Raw genomic sequence first — 20,464 nt, 5'->3', positions numbered from 1 at the left:
TGATGACTCTGGGTATATGGTTTCCTCCAGGCCTTAGTTTCCCATTCCGCTCTTCTTATAACATGTCTCTTAATGTCCTTCCATTAGTCAATCCATTCATCCACCAATTAAACAATTACTAAGCACACAATTCTGGGGCATCTATTGAGTGTTGTATACACTGGTACTCTGTTATGTGTTTTGTATCAAGAGAGCAGCTTGTCCAATCTACCTTCTATCATGACAAGCTCTCTCCTTTGTCCCAGTCCCTCCAGAATCTGCTGGTTCTACATTCATTCCCTCATTCAACAACATTTACTGAGCACTTATTATAGATCAGGTATTGTTCTAAGCAATAAATACAGCCATAAATACTGTTATCTAGTGTCTGGATTGTCGAAATACATGTATGATCAGCTCCCTGTTTCTACCGTTGGCCCCCTATAGTTTATTATCAGTAAAGTCAGAGGTCTTTTTAAACCCAAGGCATGGCATGTTATTCCTCTGCTCATAGTTCTCCCAATAGCTTTCCATCTCACTCAGTCAGGAGTAGTGGAGGAGATGATGAGAAGTTATATTTTCTATCTCTATTTTAGTGACAGAAACCATAGAAATTATGATAGGTTAGACATAGGTTATAAGAGAAAAGAGTAAGTGCTGTCTGTGAGGATCTTGTTCTTAGCAACTGAAAAGAGATTTGCCCATTACTGAGTTGGAGGAGACTAAGACAAGCATATTTGGAGATAAAAATTTCAAATCTGATTTTGGATATGATAAAGTTGAGGTACCTATTTAGTATTTAGAGGTACTGAGAAAGCAGTTGGATATGTAAGTCAAGTTTCGGTTGAAGATACACATTTTGGAGCCATGAGTAGATAAAATGCATTTAAAGCCATGAGTCTGTATGAGACTGCCCAGATAGATAGACTAGATGATTGATAGATAGATAGATAGATAGATAGATAGATAGATAGATAGATAGATAGATAGATGATATAGGTGGATAGCTAGATAAGGAAGGAGGAATTCGAGGTGAAAATTCACTGCTAGGAATCATAAAAGGTCTTGATAAAAGCTGTTTTAGTACAATAGTGGAGTCAAAAGCCTGACTAAATTGTGTTCAAAAGGGATTAAGAAGAGTGGAAATGAGACAGCAACTGTGACAGCTCTTTTGAAGTAGCTTGAAATCTGTGAAGGAACCTCATAATTTCCAATGGGATAGACATGAGTAAACCATGAACATTTTTGTTATGACTGTGTTGTTCTAACATGGAAATGTTTTTCAAATACTGCATTAGCCTCAAAAGAGCTGGGCATCAAAATGTGAGTATCTCTCAAAACTAGCTAGGAAGGTGTTAAGTCATCAAAAGGCTGCACCACCTCCAAGCTTCTGTAGAAAGAGCTCAGGGCTTGCCATACGGGGCTTCTTAAAACAGCACTAGCAACAGCAACAGCCATAATAGCAACAACCAACCACAGTAAGTTACAGCTCTCATTCTGTGCTAAACATTACACTAAGTATATATTTCATGGATTTTCTCATTTAAAGTCCAAAACCCAGTGAGGTCAATGCTGTGTTATTTGCATCTTATAGACTTAGTATCTTATAGGCGGAGCTGTAGTCCTTCAGAATATTTGGTGAGACTTTGATTTTTATTACGTTTTTCATACAAACATTGTTTCAAGACCCTGCTGAAGAGGAAGAATGTAAAATGATTTTTAAGAAGTGATGTAGGGAATACTAAGTTTTCCCCAAGTGCTGCATGTGGATTGAGACCTCACTCTTCCTTCCTACTTCATTTCTCATTCATATGTCTTGGGAATGCAGCTGCCATTTTTAGTGGAGGCTGCTACGTCATTAATAAATAAAGCATAGCATCTGCAAGGGCCTTGTGTGATGGTGAGAAGAGTCTGGTTGTCTTTGTAGTCTATCTCCTCTTTGACTCCCTACTGTGATGTCTGTGGCTCTCCTGCCCCTTGTAGAGGGAAGGTCTTGCTTCTTTCGGAAGGAAGCAAAGTGCAAAGTGAGGTCACTCTTTGGTTTCTGCTAACTCTTAAGACCTTAAGTTTCAGAAACATTTCAGAAATGTTTCCTAAACATTTACAAGAAACGAGGTATTTTGATAGGCTTATAAACTTTATTCAGTTTTAACAAATACTGAAGTAACTGATTTACTATACCAACAGGAATTACATATTGGGCTATAAAGTCAAAGGCCAAAATAGTTCAGATAACTACAGCTTTAATTAAGACTTCAGTGCATGCTAGAGTGTGGGGAAAGTAGCACTGCACAATCTATGGTCTATTCTTTTAAATCAGTTTAGCTACTCAAGTTCTATTTTTTTTTTCAAAGAGACCTTTATGGAAAACTTAAGAGAATATGGGATTCCTTAGTGACAATTGTAGGTTTTCATTAGTAGCAGATGGGTCCATTGAAAGGGTTGGATGAAGAAATATGAATTGATGATGACTTTTAGAAGTTAGGAGTCTGTTAGAAACCTGTCAATGTGACAGTGTTTTGTACAATAGCTTTAATACTTGGGTAGAATGAAATACTCATTTCCTCTTCCTGATTACCATTTTGTCCCCAGTTTATTTGCACACACATAAACTTATACATTATTTCGTATTTTATTCTTTTCAGTATAATTTTTTCTTTATGAGCATTTCAATGCATGCTTTGGGCTGTTTGTTTTTTCCTGCCTTTAATTAATTTATTATTATTATTCTGAGTGAAACCACATCTATAGGTATTGCATGTTTTTAAACATTCCTCCAAATGACTTAGACTTTAGAGCCCCTGTTCATCCAGTAGAAACAAGCCCAAAAAATGAGATGTTTAGGGAGGGTTTCTGTACTTATTTTCACTCTGAAAAGTTTCTGGAGACCAAAACAATCGAAAGTGTCAAGGAAATAAAGAAACTCTCTGTGTGATTCTAGTTTCCCGTTGTATAATCCTTAAGGGATTTTTCAGCAGTTGATGCTTATTACGAATATTACGTAATAAATATGCTTTTATCACCATTAATTTCTCCTCCTTTTTTCTTCCTTCTTTACCCCTTTCTTCTTATCCCCTCTTCCTTGTCTCCTTCTCCATATTCATATTATTACATTAATTTTTAGATTGTAGAGACATTTACCCTGTCCTTTCAGATTTATTTAGCAGACTTTTGACTTTAAAGGGTCTGGGGTAAAAACCTCCCTAGAGTTGCACGTCTTTGCTCTTTCAGCACAACCATATCAAAAGTCTCTTTTGGCTTTTGATATTGATTAAACACACTTTCTAGTGCATTTAACAATTATCTGAAGCCCCTTTATATGGAGTTTACCATTTTGTGTGTGTGTGTGTGTGTGTGTGTTTGTGTGTGTCTACTCTGCTCAATTCCTATTGATGGGATGTACATAACATTGTAGATGGAGATCTGGGGATAGTGTTGGAGAACCTGGGTTTGAATTTCTTCTCTGCCACTTATTTGTTGCCTGACCTTGGGCAAGCTATTTAATCTTTCTAAGCATCTGTTTATCTTCTTAATGAGATTAATATCTAGCTCATATATTTGTGTTGATTAAATGGGACAGTTTCAGTAGAAGGAAAACTCATTACAAATTGTAAAGTTCTAGTTAATGTTAATATATAGGTTGCAATAATAATAGCAATAACAATTTAATTGGAAAAAATCCTCTTGTTGAAGACTAGTTTTTCATGTGACACAGGCTATTTTAAGTGATAGGGTAGAGTCAGACCACGATTTACTTAACCATTTTCTAAATTGGGGCAATTAAATTGTTTTAGACTATCCAGGTCTATAAATAGCATGCCAATAGACATGTTTATGCATAAATTTTTAATCTCGATTTTTGAGTGTCTCGTCGGAGCTTGGCTTCAGAAGGCCAGTCACTTTCTCCCATGGCTGCCATTGCTCTGGGCTCCTATCTTGTCAGTGCAGCTCTGCCCTTTGGAGAGCTCCTTTTCCCCTTGAGTCCTCCCTGGACTGCAGAAGGGCCTCCAGAAAGGCCTGGGTGTGAGTAGGGTTGCCAGAGAAAGCATGAGTGTAGGAGGGGATGGGCAAAGCAGAGAGCAAGAGAGAGGTGCTGCTTCCAGGCTTCCGATGCATGTTCCCGCCCAGATCCATTGGGGATCCAGGGGTCTCCCCAGCTAGGCTTCATAGGATTACAATTGAACTTTCAACTCAATTTCTTCCAGAGAGAGCAATCCTGTCTGCACTGTCTCTCAACCCCCAGTGTTGTCTCCAAAGTGAGGAGAGGGGGCAGCAACCCTCCAGGCTGTTAGCAGCTCTGTCTTTGAGTAAGTAGCCTGTGAAATGTTAGAGAAGACCCGAAACCCTCCTCCCAGGGCGGATATCACCTTCTTCCTTTGGATTTTATAAAGAACCTGATCCTCTTTGCCTGAATGGAGCCAAATAAACGGGAGTCTCAGAGGAGGTTGATGGCTCAGTCATAGAAGTCCCGCAGCGGCGTCTGGTTTTGATGTATTGCTGAAGGATACAATCACGTTCAGAGAACGAGATCACTTTTGCCAGTTTGAGAGAAAGGTCATGTTTTTAATTTAACTTAATTTCCTACACCAAAGAGAATTTTCAATAGGATATTCGACTTTTGCACCTTTAATGAGACCAGATGCTCTGGGGCCTGCAGCAATGAAGAGAAAACAGATTTTCTAGTTTACACTTCTACTTTGTGTATTTTCTAAATTGGGCATGTGTCGTTCCTTTAAGAATATGATTTCTCATTTGGGGTCTCGGTCTCTCTCTCTCTCTCTCTCTCTCTCTCTCTCTCTCTCTCTCTTTCTCTTCCTTCCCTTCTTCCTTCTTTCCTTTCTCCCTTCTGCTTTTTCTCCTCCTTCTAAGTATTATCTGATTGAGCACTCATCACAGGCTAAGCAATGTGCTTAGAACTTTACAAACATATATTTCATTTCCATTTTACAGATGTAGACACAGATTCAGGGAAGTTTTTAAAAAGACATTTAGCATATATTGTGTAGTAATTCATAGTAATTACAGTCGTGGACTCTGACACCAAGTCATCTGGGTTCAAGTCCAGGTTTGGCCATTTACTTGTGGAGTAACCTGGGAAAATCAATTACCTTTTGATTACTGATCTTTGTTGGTTGTCTTAAAGTTGCAGGTTTAGTTTTATTTTTAATGATGCCAATTTTATATACAATAGGGCATAGGTATAGTTTATAGAGTAATAAAACAAATGCCTGGGCATCTGCTGTGGTGGATATTTGTGTCCCCACAAAATTTATATATTGAAATCCTAACTTCTATGGTGTTGGTATTAGAAGGTGGGGCTTTTGGGAGGTGATTACGTCATGAGGGTGGAACCCTCATAGATGGGATTAGTGCCCTTATAAAAGAGAGCCTGGAGAGTTAGCTAGTTCCTTCCACAATGTGAGGACACAGTGAGAAGTCAGCAGACTGCAACTGGGAAGAAGGCCCTCATCAGAACCTGACCATGCTGTCACCCAAATCTTGGTCTTCCTAGCCTCCAGAACTGTGAGAAATACATTTCTACTATTCATAAGCTGCTTAGTCTATGGGATTTTGTCATATCCTCATGTATACTCCATGATTTTTCAAGACTTTATTAATTCCTCCCTCTACTGGCTCTTACTACTGTTCCTAGAATTATTAATCTACTCCCACCTCCAAATGCTTGTGACCCTCTCTTGTGCTACAATGGCCAGTCCATCCTTCTTGCTTTTTTCTCCTGGTCTCCCTGGAAAAATCAAGTTGGGTTATTTTGGGTATCCTATTTGCTTAGGATTTTGCTGCTGTTGTTGTTTATATTCTAGGTCAATGCTGCTGAAGCCTTAGTGAGCATCACCTGTAGAGCTTTTTAATCTACAGATTCCTAGGATTAATCCCAACTAGTAGGTGAGGTGGGTGGGGGGTGTCAGAGAATTTACATTTCTAACAAGATACCAGGTGATGCTCATGTAGCTAGTTTGAGGCCTTAATTTGATTTGTGCTGTTGTAGATGGTACTTCTAAACAGTTTATTTACATATTTTGTATAATGCATGAAAACTTTTATTGTCTTGTAGTTTCAAAATAAAAAATACTGTATATTATTCATATTGATTTTAACCAATGGTTACTTCTCTCTAAATTCTTGGCTTTTTGAGGACCAACCCTTACTGAGATTTTTATCCATGGTGAAGTCAGTTCATGTCATGCTTAGGAAGTATATGTTGATCAAACAAAAAAGGAAGGAAAAGATAACCAGCTGATGGAAGCCCATAGCACTTGGGGCTCCAGGCTCACCCCTCACACTCTTGTGCCACATTTCATCCAAACCTTGGAAACTGTGATCTCTCTCCCTTCCTGTTGCAATTCACTGGCAGCCTTGGGACCACCCTGCCTTAGGCTGAGAAGTGAGAAATTCTGAAAGCAATCGAACACTGTAAATTTTCACAGCAGTTCAACGGAAAGCTGTTGGGCACAGATGTTTCTGTAATTGTGATATGCTGGGAACATTCTCCGTCTCTAAGCACTGAGGGCCTGAGCCTCATTTTTCCACCTGGGTGCCTCAGTGGCCAAATCTCACTATAGTGAGGCTGTAATGGGAACCAGGTGGCAGCATGTGCCTATCTTAAAAGAGCTGAATGAGATTCATGTCCCAGTGTCAGTCCCTCCTTCCTGCCGCAGCTCATTCCTTGGGGAGCCAGTTTTCATGATGGCAGACCCCACTACTTACTCGAGAGTGGGGTGATTCTTAGCTCCTTGTCCAAGATGGGAATGGAATCTCATGTTTGCTGGTGGGGGGAGCCACAGAGGCCTTCCAGTTGCTCTTTGATAGGCTGTAAGACAAGAACTCAGGAAAGGCTTGGGTGGTATGAAAGAATATGGGTATTTTAAGCGACCTTTGTGTGATCAGGTTTACTTCAGTCATTTAAAAATCCACCAAAGGATCTTGAAGCTTGTGACATTCCTTTCAAGCTGAATTTTCTTTTTGGGTATAATATTCCTGCTTTTAGCAAGAGATAGCCCTTATTTGCTTCAGGGCTCTTCCTGCTTTGAAACTGGAGGGAGGCTGTGAATAGCACAGGGGAAACATCTGCCACTGTTTGAAGTGCATACCACAAAACTGACAAAAGTTCAAGGAACTTGGAACAGTTTTCACAAATGTTTCCAGTTGGAGGACTTTAACCTGTGCCTACTGTAGCCAAAAGTGTAAAGAGGACAGAGGGTGAAGGATGCAGAACGGTAGAGCTGGCAAGAGGAAACAGTGTAGCGGCAGACATTTCTTGGGAGGACGCATGCCATGGTCAGTGTTCCAGTCCTGGTGACTCAGCCCAAGTGACCGTCCTTGCGCTACAACTGTTAGTGTCGCCGCATAACAAATACTCTTCTACTTCTTTTCACAAGATATTTGCTGAACCCAAGCTGTTGAAAACCTGTTTTTATAAACCTTAGTATAACTTTTATGTCTCAATTTTATCTATGCACAACATTATCTATACAACTGTGAAACAAAGCAAATTTACTTTAAACAATATTCACAAATCTAAGCAATCCAAGAGGAATATCTACTTCCAATTGTAGCTTCCACATAGAACATGTTCTACATTAAAACATACATAGTTAGATCTTTCTTCTTGGTTCCCATTATTTGCCATGTAGTTATTTTTAAAAAAAGTTATTCAGCTTGTTGAATCTATAATCTCCAAATAGAAAAAATTCCAAAAGAAATATTTTCTTTTATAATTTATAATTTTGCTTTTAAAATATTTTCTTTGTAATATTTTTATTTTATCAATTGGCTCAGTGAGGGAACTGATAAAATAAAACTAAAAGAAGCTTCCATAGAAGGAAAAAAACCCAGGTAAACTATTAGAAGTAATGAGAAAATTCAGTAAGTTTGCCAGATCCCAAATCAACTTAAATATATTTAACATTATTTTCACCAGCAATAATAAACTGTCAACTAAAAAACTTAAACAACAAAGACCTTCATATCAATAAAAATTATAAAGTATCTAGAAGTTACCTTAATAAGACATACACAGATTTATATAAAATGTTAAATTCTATTTGAGTACATACAAGATGATTTATTTAAATGGATATACATTCCTAGTTTTGTATGGAATGACTTAATATTATCAAACTTTCTCCCCAAATTAACTTATAAATTCAATATAATTCCATTTAAAATTCTAGTGGGGTATTTTGAAGAACTTGATAAAAGCATTCTAAAACTTACATGGAAGAATTAAGGTCCTTGAATAGCTAGGTCAGTCTTAAAAAATAGAGTAAAGATATTATTTTTGGCCTGATACTAAGATATGTTACAACATGCAATATTTATATAAAGAGACTAATAATTCAGTAGAACAGAATAGAGAACCCGGACACATATATCTACATCTGTATTTCTATATCTAAATATCTACATTCATATCTATATATATTTATACCCACATCTGGGAAACTAATATTAAAGAAAACTGGCACAACAAGTCAATGGGATAGGAGAGTTAAGTAGCTTGGTAGTTAGATTTGGAAAAAACTGCCTCATAATATAAAAAATTTTTTTGACAACATACAAAGATAAACTTTAGGTGGATTAAAGTCTTAGATATTGAAGGAAATGCTATGATGTTAATGGAAGAAAATATAGGAGAATATTTTGATGCCTGGAAAGAAAATTACTTCTTCAATAAAACCTTTAAAATACAATGCATAAAATAAAATTGATAAATTTGATTATGTCAAATTTAAGAAAATCATAAGTAAAGCTAATCACAGTATAAAAATTGTGATAATATTCTTGTAATTTCTAACACAGATATTAATATCTATGACATAAAAACAACTCTTATAAATTAATATGTGAAAGAGAGGAACCCCAGTAGAATAATGAGCCAAGGAAATGTACAGCCAATTTACTCAAGAAAAGATCCAAAAGGTCAGCAAATAGTCACCAAAACAGCTTGGTACTGATAATAGAAGTAGATAAATAGACTAATGGAACAGAATAGAGGGCCCAGAAGTAAAGCCAAATACTTAACAACTGATTGATATTCGACAAAGCATACAAAAACATAAATTGGGAAAAGGACACCTCAGTCAATAAATCGTCCTCAGAAAACTGAAACTAGATCCCTGTCTCTCAATATATACAGAAATCAACTCAGAATTGATTAAAGACTTAAATCTAAGACCTGAAGCCATAAAAATTCTAGAAGAAAACCTAGAAGAAACTATTCTGAACATTGGTTTAGGCAAAGAATTTATGACTAAGACCCCAAAAGCAAATGCAACAAAAATGAAGATAAATTGGACCTGGTTAAACTAAAAAGCTTCTGCACAGCACGGCCGGCTCATGCCTGTAATCCCAGCATTTTCAGAGGCTGAAGTGGGTAAATCACTTGAAGCCAGGGATTCGAGACCAGCCTGGGGAACATGGTGAACCCCCATCTCTACTAAAAATACAAAAATTAGCCAGGTGTGGTTGTGGGCACCTGTAATCCCAGCTACTCAGGGGGCTGAGGTAGGAGAATCACTTGAACCCGGGAAGTGAACTTTGCAGTGAGCTGAGATTGCACCACTGTACTCCAGCCTGGGCGATGGAGCAAGACTCTGTCTCCAAAAAAAAAAAAAGAGGTAGTCAAGTAATGTGAATAGGTATTTCTCAAAAGAAGACATACATATGGCTAATAAATGGCTAATAAGCATATAAAAATGTTCAACATCACTAATTATCAGGGAAATGTAAATTAAAACCATAGGGAGATACCAGTTTACCCCAAGCAGGATGGCCATTATTAAAAAGTCAAAAAACAATAGATTTTGGTGTGGATGTGGTGAAAAGGGGATGCTTATACACTGCTGATGGGAAGGTAAATTAGTAAAATCTCAAAGAACTAAAAATAGATCTACCATTCAATTCAGCAATCCCACTACTGAGCATCTATTCAAAGGAAGAGAAGTCATGATATCAAAAAGACATGAGCATGCATATGTTTATCACAGCATAACTCACAATTGCAAAGATATGGAAACAACCTAAGTGCTCATCAACTGGTGAGCCAATAAAGAAAATGTTATACACACACACACACACACATACATACGTACATATACACACACATATACATACATACATATATATATAGTGGGATGCTACTTGGCCATACAAAAGAACAAAATAATGTGTTTTGCAGTTGCTTGACGGAACTGGAGGCCATTATTCCAAGTAAAGTAAGTCAGGAATAGAAAACCAACTACTGTATGTTCTCATTTACAAGTGGGAGATAAACTATGAGTACATGAAAGGCATGCAGGGTGATATAATAGACATTGGAGAGTCAGAGGGAGGAGGGTGAGAGGGGAAGGGGGGGTAAAAAACTACATACTGGATACAATGTACACTACTTGGGTGATGGGTACATTAAATTTCAAACTTTACCACTACACAATTCACCCACATAACCAAAAACTACTTGTACCTTGAAAGCTATTGAAATAAAAAAATTAAACATTTTTATAAATTATACAAAGTTGAAAAAATAATAAAAATGGCAGTAATTAAAAACTCATAATTTACTATCCGCTGTGCTAAAAAATAAAAAAGGCCAGCAAGTAAATGAAGAGATGCAATTTAACTGCAAGCTAAACAATAATAATGACATATATTATTCTAGCTAAAATTATAAAATTTGATAATGCCAAGTGTTGAGGGGAGGTGCAGGCATATAACATAACCCTCATGCTTTGCTGGGTAAGAGTAGACTGATGCACACATTCTGAAGAGCCCTCTGGCAGTACTTGGTCAAATTAAGTATATACATACTCTATGATCCAGCGTAAAAATTCTTCCACAGTTCCATTGGCCATATGCACAAGGATGAGCATTGTGGCTTTTTTTTTTTTTTTTTTTTTTTGGTAAAAAAGATTGGAGGCAACCTGATGTCCATCACTGGAAAAGTAGCATCTCTAGGTTTTACTTTACTTGCAGTTCGAAAGTAGGAGTAGCTTTTTAAGTTTGATTAAACATTAACCTTGTGAACAATTCTAGGCAAAGAAAGTCCCTAGAAAGAAAAACTGGATATACTGATAATTTACATAAGATAGAGACTTAAATGGCCAATTTGAATGTTCAGAAGAAAAGTGACAGTGTTTTGGTGAGATGGGTAGTACCATTGTACAACGAAACTCTGGTACTTCATCACACAATCTAGAGTAACCATTATACCAGGCATTCTGCTAGATAACAGGATGGATTCAAGATGAATGAGAAGTGATCTTCTCCTGGAGATCATAATGAAATGGTTTTGTCAAGTTCCTTAGGGTTCATGATACAGGTATAAAATGATGATCCATTTGTGAAGTGAGAATGATTGTAGTGCCCTAGTTACTGACCTGGAGTGCCCTTTCAGTAAAGGTTAACATGACCATAGATTCCACTGTGCAATTCCTACAGGCAAATCAAGTACACCTCGGAAATAGTGCATCCATAATTCCCCAGTCACTTATTTAATTGTGATTATTGTGGAGCTTTGTGCTTTATACCCAGATATGCCTGGAAAGGTGGCATGGCCTTGCACTGCTAACATCTGGCTATAGCCCTACATCATAGCAATTTCTGAAAGAGCATCTCACACAATTCTCTTATCCCTCTGGTAAAGAAAGGCTTCACCTTGCAGGAACCTCTGTAATTCTCTTTTTCTCTGGTCTGTTTGCTTTCTCTTTGCCTGTCATAACTGTGTTTATGTATCACCCAACTCTTCTCATTAAAAATGACAGAGATAATGAGGCTCTAATGAATCACTCTCTAAGCATCAAAGTCACAGTAATCAATTACAACTCTGTGTCACTAGGACAATGATCTCTGTGAACTGGTGATCTTTACATAAGTTTGTTAAGAGATCTATTAGGAGGGAGTGTGTACTCTCTCCCTCCTTTGATATATTATCCCAGCAAGAAGCAACTTGGATTAACTCACAGTGCTTTAAGCTGGGAGTCACAGATTGGCAGTGGGGAGCAAAGCGAACCTCTAGGATTCGACAACTGCCTGGGAGAAGATATCAGACAAAGTGGAAAGGTGTTTTCTTCCTCCACACTGTGGGAAAAGCTGAGGTGTTTGGGGCTTCACTTTCTTTTCCAGAAGAATCTACTCTTGCATCTCATCCTGGCTCATCTCTTATAAGGGATGAGACAGACCTGGTAGCAGTGTTGGGATGGACGCTGAGTCACCTAGCTCGGGTGGTGGTAAGTAGCCTAGAGCAGATGAAAGATTATGATCCTGGTCAAAGAAGAGATCACGGTGGGGTTGAATTTAGGAGGTAAATTCTCTAGGACTCAGACAAGTGATTGGGGTCAGTCAGCTATTTTGATTTTGGAAGTGATCAGAGAACACAGGACTTTGATCTAGAACAGGGAAGAGGTGTCCAGAACTTCCATCAGTGAAGTGATGCTCTTAAAATGTAATGTGTGTGTCAGTTGGAAATGCAGAAATTGCCTGTCTTCTGCATTGAGCACACTGGGAGCTGCAGACTGGAGCTGTTCCTATTCGGCCATCTTGGAATGCCCTGGAAGGTAATGTGTGTGTCAAGGCACAGGGTTGGGGTTGACACCGCCAAGCAGCAGCACCTTGGTGTGCACTCCTTTCTGCTGGGTTTGCTGTAGAGTGTGGCATGGGTATTACCGTCTCCCCATCTCTGGAAGACCTCACTGCAGACTTTTAGGAGGAAGGTACTGTAGGGTATTTCTGCAGCAATCTGCACTCAGAGGGATCCCCGGAGTGATCACTAGGGTACAAAGGTCCTCCTCGGGCTTCCAGGTGTTGATAACTCTTCCTGGTCTTTGTGACCTTTACCTCCACCTCCTCTGATTCTTTATTTGAACTCTATTTTGTCCTCTGTATCAATCCCCATGGAGGCAGGAAAAAACAAGTAAATCCTGCTGTTTCCTCCCTCCACCTCCCCACGTGATGAAGGCCTACTCTTGGAGATGCTTCCAAATCTGGATCAGGCTCCCCAGGGATAATCACTGGGCTTCTGTGTCCCCCTCTCTCTGGTCAGTGCTGTTCCATCCTTGGTCCTAGTTGCAGAATGCCTAAATGGTCAGGGCTGTACACACTGTATCCCATTTAATATACAAAACAATCCAGTGAAAGAAAATTAGCATCTTTATTTTAGAGATGAGAACACTAAGGCTCAGACATATTAAGTAACTTACCCAGGTCACACAGCTAGTAAATGACACATCTGAGGTTTTGTCTTGAGCTCATCAGACTCCAAATTTTTTTGCTTCTTTCTACTACTCTTAAGCTACTTGATGGTATGGCTTGGGGATTTTCTTTCTTCTTAACTTGAACTGTTGGGTTGTTCACCAGTTCCCCACCAGGGGCCTCTTTGGCTGTTGTCTTCTCTGTACAGAAAGAAACTTAATGACAGGCCAACTGGCCAAAGCTTCCAGCCTATGCCAGTCTGTGACTCAAGTGGCAAATATCAGATGTTCTTAGTTGGGGATTTTTAAACCAAAGGGATCTCTCTTTTAGTGATTTTGTAAATTTGATTTGTTCTTCAATATATCTGTTCATTTTTTTGTAGATTTCAAAATAAAGCCTTTCCTATCATTGCTGTCTAAATTATTCTCATTGCAAAGCAATTAGTTGAAAAGAACCATCATCATTTACAAAACCTTGTTTTGTGACCAGGATTTTATAAAGCTTTTGAAACTGTAGAATCAGAACAAAATACTAAAATAAGTGGGATGCTGAGGGTGATATAAAGCTGTGGCTGTCATCTTTGATTTCAAATTTTTATGTTAATAAAGTTAATCATTCTTATCAATTGTCTTCTTAATTGGTAAATATACCTAATTTATTAATAAAATGGATTTTAAAATCTAGGTGTTAGGGTTTCATATATGCTTTTATTTGTAAAAAGAGTTCATCTACTTTTGAACTGAAAAGTGTTTGCAAAACACTGCGTAGACAATCACTCTGAAAGTCCTTGTTCCCATTTCACCTTTGCTAGTCCCACTTCTATTGACCCCTACCTGCTGTTGACCCCTATCCAGTCTTCATTGCTTGACTTTGATTTCTTGGATTTGGAAGTTGTTGTTGTTGTTTCTTTGCTTGTTTGTTTTTTGAGGCAGGGTTCTCTGTTGTCCAGGCTGGAGTGCAGTGAATGGAGCAATCAAGGTTCACCATAGCCTCAACCTCCTGGGCTCAATTGATCCTCTTGCCGCAGCCACCCCAGTAGCTGTGGCCACAGGCACACACCACCATGCCTGGCTAATTTTTTAATTTTGGAAATGTTTTGGATTCCTTTCTTGCTACTTTGGATTTTGCATGAGGTTTCAGCTTGACAAATACTAGCATCTGCTATTTTCTGAAGTCAAGGCTCACTTCATCAGCCCAGTCCACTGGAAGCAATTTCTTCTGAGGCTGAACCTGCAAATGAATCCTGAGCTAGGCCCCTACTTGGGAGGTGTGCACTAGTCTAACTCTCCCTTGATAACTCTCTAAGGGGACCATCTGGGGGCCCTAGAGATGAGTACCTGAAGTTTATATTGTTCTTGCTTACATGCGGCAAGTCTGCACACATGCTGAGAAGCAAGCTTCTTGGCAATGTCACCCACTGCCCAATTATTTTTTTTGGGCCATTTAAAACACTAAACGTTGCACTTTTCAAATAAGGTAACATTGGAGGAAACACAGAGTTCCTGACTCTATGCCATGCACTGTGCTAGGTGGTTTCTCATGCACTTTCTCTCTCTCTTTTTTTTTTTTTTTTTTTTTTGCTTCTGGCTTGAACTAAGTGGAATAAACAAAACAAAGAATCCATTAGAGAGCACTTGTGAGATGGGACAGGAGAAGTTTGCTTTTATAAGGGAAGAGGTAAAGGGAAGTATTTGCCACCAGGGCAGGGATTTATTTACTCTGCTAGTGGTTCTCAGATTACACCCAAGGGGTCTGATGCCTTTGCAAGGCCCTGCAGGATTCTGTGTACATGGGTGGGATCATTGGCACTTTGAACAGAACCAGGGGGATGATTTCTGTAAATGTTTAGGGCACTCTCATTTGTGAAAGAACAAACAACATGAGAAGGCATGATCTCTGTCAAGTCAAGAGTTCGCAGGCTGGCTGGGAAGAAAAGGAATGATATGTAAAAGATCATTAAGGATATTAGACAGCATATGGCTGTACATGGCACAAACATTCAGGGCCCAGGAGAATTGGTAGTTTCTATAAGCTGGGGGTCCAGGAAGCCATTCAGAACGGTAGGGCTGGCCTAGGCCATGGGTAATGGGGTGCATCTTCATGTCCTCGCCCTTTTGCACATTTTCCATGTCTTGTGTGCAGTCCTTGTTCCACAGTGCTTTCTGCTTTGGTTCCAAGGAGCAGATTCACCCATGCTACTCTAATGTGAGGGTGGGCATAGGGGATAGCATGAGGGTTTATTGTAAGAAATCGAGGAGGGAATAAAGGCAATGGAGAGCTCATGGTATTTAACCATTCTGTGACTCAATTTCTTTTGTAAATGGGACTAATAATAGTACCCACTCATCGGTTTTTTTGTAAAAAAAAAAAAAAAATCTTTGTACAGTGCCTAGCTCAGTGGGTGGTGCATAGTAGGTCTTTAATAATGCAGTTTTATTATGACTAATAATTTTGGGTTTTCGTAAGTTTTGCTTGCTGTGGGCCCCCATAGCTTCAACTCTATAATTTTACTCAATGGCTCTCTTGACTCCAGGGTTTTCAAACTTCTTTCAGTTTCACTTCTTGTTGCCCCCTGCCTGATTTTCATTTTGTATCTGAACAACATTCTTAACAGAATCCCCTCAGTGTCTTAGCTCATGTTTTTGGGTGGGACCATGCCATATGTGACTAGTCATTTTACTACCAGGCTTTCAGTGAATGCGCACTATCTTCTGGCCTAATCATTAGAGCCTATTGTCAGGAGAAAAAAAAATTCTTATGAGGGGTTGTGGACATGGTCCACTGGGTGGGTGGATCTTGGTGTTGTGATGTTTACCTCTCATAGCCTGATTTAGCACAGACATTTGCCCAGTTCAGATCTACACACAATCTAATATTCTAGGTGCTAAGAGGACATATAGACAAGAGATATGTGGCCAGGTGCAGTGACTCACACCTGTAATCCCAGCACTTTGGGAGGTTGAATGAAACAGGTGGACCACCTGAGGTAAGGAGTTTGAGACCAGCCTGGCCAACATGGTGAAACCCTGTCTGTAGTATAAATACAAAAATTAGTTGGGTGTAGTGGCCGGTGCCTGTAATCCCAGCTACTCAGGAGGCTGAGGCAGGAGAATCTCTTGAACCCAGGAGGTGGAGGTTACAATGAGCTGAGGTCGTGTCATTGCACTGCAGCCTGGGTAACAGAACGAGACTTTGTCTAAAATATACATACGTGTGTGTGTGTGTGTGTGTGCGCGCGCGCGCGCCTTGTGAGACGTCTCTATCAGGGAGTGGTTTGGGGATGAAGAAACAAAGTGCCCAGAGGACTGTAACATAGGTTAGCTTCTGAGGGCAGAGTGAGTGGACAGTGATGGGACAGAGGTGGCCTTGAAGGTTAGTGGATTGAGAATAGGCTGATGGACTAAAAGATACTGGCTTTAGGTTTCTTGCAGGCAAATGTGAGTGCATGTACCAGATTCTTTGCTAAATGTTTATAATATTCCTTACAATAAGCCTATGAATTAAGTATTAATATTAGGCATATGAAGGAATGGATGCTCAGAAGGGTTAAATGACTTGCCATAGGTCACACAGTACTAATAAGTGGGGAAAGAATGATTCAAAACCAGGCAAAAGATCCACAATGATAGCAAGGGAACAGAGAGAAAGAGATGGGTGAAGCCCACTCCATCCAGCAAGGCCCTCCTGTCTGCTTGGCTGGCCCCAGCCTGCCTGCTGAGCAGCGTTGGGGAAAGACTGAAAGATGTGTTGCAAAGACTATGGAGGATTCTGAACCCCTGAGTAGATTAGGGCTGGGATCAGGGTCTCAGTGACAGTCTTGACACAGGGCTGTGCATGTCATGGTTCAGCCAGTGCTTATTGGGGTGGAAAGGGACTTGGCTGCCAGGCGGAGTTGGTGTTGGGGCAGGTTTCCTGGATGCCATCTAGGGCACTAAACCTTGTTCCTACTCCATTTCCTCTTCAGCTCCCACCTCACTCAGACCCCAGAGCCATCTCCTAAAATCTATGCCTCCTTATGTGACTTTGGAGGACTCTTCCCCCAAAGGCTCCTGAGAGCTCTGAGGATAAAGGTCAAGCTTGTTGGCATTAAATAAATCTAAGCTCACCCATGTCCTTGTCCTCTCCTTAATGTTCCCTAAGCCAAGCCACATTGAACTACTTGCCCTTTCCCAAACAGGACTCATGAAATTTACAGCCGTCAGCCATGCTCTGCCTGGGATGCTATGTAATATTAGGTAGGACTGTTGGCTAAGCCAACTACAACTCTGTCAGACAGACTCTATTGTTTCCATTTTATAGCCAAGAAAACTGAGGCTCATAGAGAAGTTCTAGTGCTTATCTAGGATCACAGAACTAGTAGGATAAGAGGAGGGTTTCAACCTAGGCAGCTCAACTCCAGGCATGTACTCTCAACCACCGTCCTATGTGGGTTCCTTCTTCTGTTTTCTCACTGAGTGACTCTTGCTTATTCAACATGGCTCAGGTCAGGTGCCTCTTCTATGACATTTTTCCTGATTATTCTCCTGCACTCCCAAGCCACTTGGTCAGATGTGTGACTCCACAGGGCTTTGCTGCATCATATGATAGCATCTAGTACCTCTTATTAGAGTTTATTTTATAGAGCCCTGCTATGGACTGGGTGATTTTATCCCCCGAAAAATTCGTATATTGAAGCCTCAGCCTTCGGCATATCTGTATTTGGAGTTAGGGCCTTTATGGAGGTAATTAAGGTTGGAAAGGTGAGACCCTGATTCAATAGAATTTGTGTCCTTATAAGATGAGATCTGAGAGAGCTCATGGTCTCTTCACCTTGTGAGCATTGGTCATTATCTCCAAATCAGGAGCTGAATCCTCACTAGAACCTGACCCTGCAGGACCTGGATCTGATACTTCCTAGCCTCAAGAACTGTGAGGAAATAAATGGCTCTTTTTTAAGCTATCCAGTCTATGGTATTTTGTCATAGTAGACTAATGCAATCTTTTTCCTTAAATGGGTCTCTCCTCTGGAATGTGAGCTGTTAATTGGCAGGTATCTTCTCTGTCAGTGCGTCTGTATTTTCAACATCCAGCATGGTGCTTGCTGGTCTAACACCCAATATGCAGAAATCATCCAGGAAGAGTTCGTCGAATTGTGCTCTGTTACACCCTCACTATGTGGGTCCCAGGATCCCACAGCTACTAGTTGACCCAGAGCACACTGTCTTCCTCTCCTGCCTATGTTCACCTGTGCTCTGGGCCCCCTGTGTAGGTGGACCTGTCTTTTCCACATATAGCTTCCACTGACTGCTGATTTACTAGCTTCTTGTGGAGGGCTTGGCTGCCTGCTGTCTCATCTGGCTCTTGTAAAGTGGCCCCCTCCCCTTCTCTCTGAGCCAGCAGCTACCCTACTGGCTGCCTGGGCTGAATTTATGGCAAGGATTCATCAGATTAGGAGGAATGGGATGTGGTCCTTCTTCCACTGTGAGCAGAATGCCGTCAAACAACATTGCGGACCCCTGTGCCTGCTGAGCAAGCCCACGTGGTAATGCTTGGCATTTTCTGACTTGATAAGTCATTTAGAAGCATTTGATTTGACAAGAAATAACTTAAAATTGTTTTGGAGCTGAATGTAAATTTAACTCTTTCAGGCGCCACTTAGGCTCATGGTTACCTCCTGCCAGGCATTGGAAGCTCCAAGTAGTGCCATTTTACAACAGTTTGCTCTTTATTAGGAACTAAAGGCAGCCTTGGACTTTAGCCCAACCCCCACTTCCTTTTCTAAAAATGGAATATTCTCCACAATCCTGAAAACCACTCATCTTCTCTCTACTCAGGTTGAGGGTTGGTGAGAGGAGCTCACAGCTGTCCTCTAGTCATCTTCTTTCATTAGTCGGCTGTGTTGCTTCATAGAAAAGTCTTCTGAACTTGAAAAGCTTTTACCTCTCTCTGGCTTTTGTACCCACTGGCGTTACTTTTGCCATCTTGGGAAACAACTAAAGCAATGAAAGATCTGCTCTATCTTTCGCAATTAGTTTTTCACTTATTTGAGGAGAGCAAAGAGTTTCATTCATCAAACATTCATCAAAAGGCTGCTCTTCATGTAGAGATGAACATGAGGCTACCGTGTGTGATTTTACAGTTGTGTACTACACAACTCTAGGGAGCCCCATTCGCAGAGACCATCACTTGTGCAATCATATGAGGCTGCACCACATAAGCACTATATAGCTTTTCCCCTTGAGGCACATACAGATTACTCAGAGATCTGAATGTTTTGCCCAGCTAGAACATCATGGCTCTCTTCCCTCTTAGAAATGGCTTTGAGTGTAACTCACCATCTTGTTCATCCTTCCCTGAGTATGTTCTCATTTCTCATGGTCCTTCTGTGAGTGTGGGATCTTCAGGCACAGTCTGACCATCAGAGTGACTTAGAGCTATCATCCCCAATCTGGAGTTCGAACTGCTGTTAAAGCCCTCAGAAATAACTATTTGCTATGTCTTGCTTTGGTGAGTGATTTTCTAGAGATCAACATGATGTGAAGACCATTAGCATGGATTAAAGGAAAGAGATACCCACCTTTCAACTACATCTGACATGGGTTAAGGGATAGACTTATTAATCCTTCTGCTATATCTAGCATAACATGTCATTCAGAATTAAAATGATCCATTTATATGTTTGTGTCCCTTATTAGATTCTAAGCTTCTTTAACAGAGGGGCTGCATCTTCTTTTTATGCATGTTCAGAGACAACAAAGGGCAGGGCTCAGGGAGCTGCTTGGTAAATGTGAAGTGAATGACATGTACTGTGTTCATGTCTTCTATGTACTTGGAGTGGAGATGCCATCATGAAGAAAACATGGCACCTGCTCTCATAAAGACTTTGATTTCTCATGACATAATCAGTGAATGCCTAACTGGTAAGTTTTGAGAAGTTGATTTAGGGGGAGGCAGTGCTCCAGAGTGGCGCTTACCATTTCATGGGCTTTCCTTTGCCTCTGTGGAAGAGTGTGACCAACCAGCAGTGAGGGTCTTTCTGGATCTCAACAATGGTGTGCAATCAGAGAAGAGGGACTTGTAGCTGTTTCTGGAAAGGCTAGATTTTTAGGGATTTCTTGTGGCACTAAGAGGAAAAGGTTTTGTAGGACTCAGTTGTCCATTGAGCCCCAGTTTTCCTGTGGGCACAATCATCAGTATCTTGAGGGTGAAAAGGCCTATGGGGGTGACATAAACGTATGATTAGATTTTCTTGGAGATCACAAAGCCTTCACCAGGTCACCTGCTCAAAGATACAAGTGTT

Source organism: Rhinopithecus bieti, unplaced genomic scaffold, assembly GCF_001698545.2.
Source record: "Rhinopithecus bieti isolate Rb0 unplaced genomic scaffold, ASM169854v2 scaffold_32107, whole genome shotgun sequence".
Lineage (NCBI taxonomy): Eukaryota > Metazoa > Chordata > Mammalia > Primates > Cercopithecidae > Rhinopithecus > Rhinopithecus bieti.
This window is presented reverse-complemented; position numbering follows the sequence as displayed.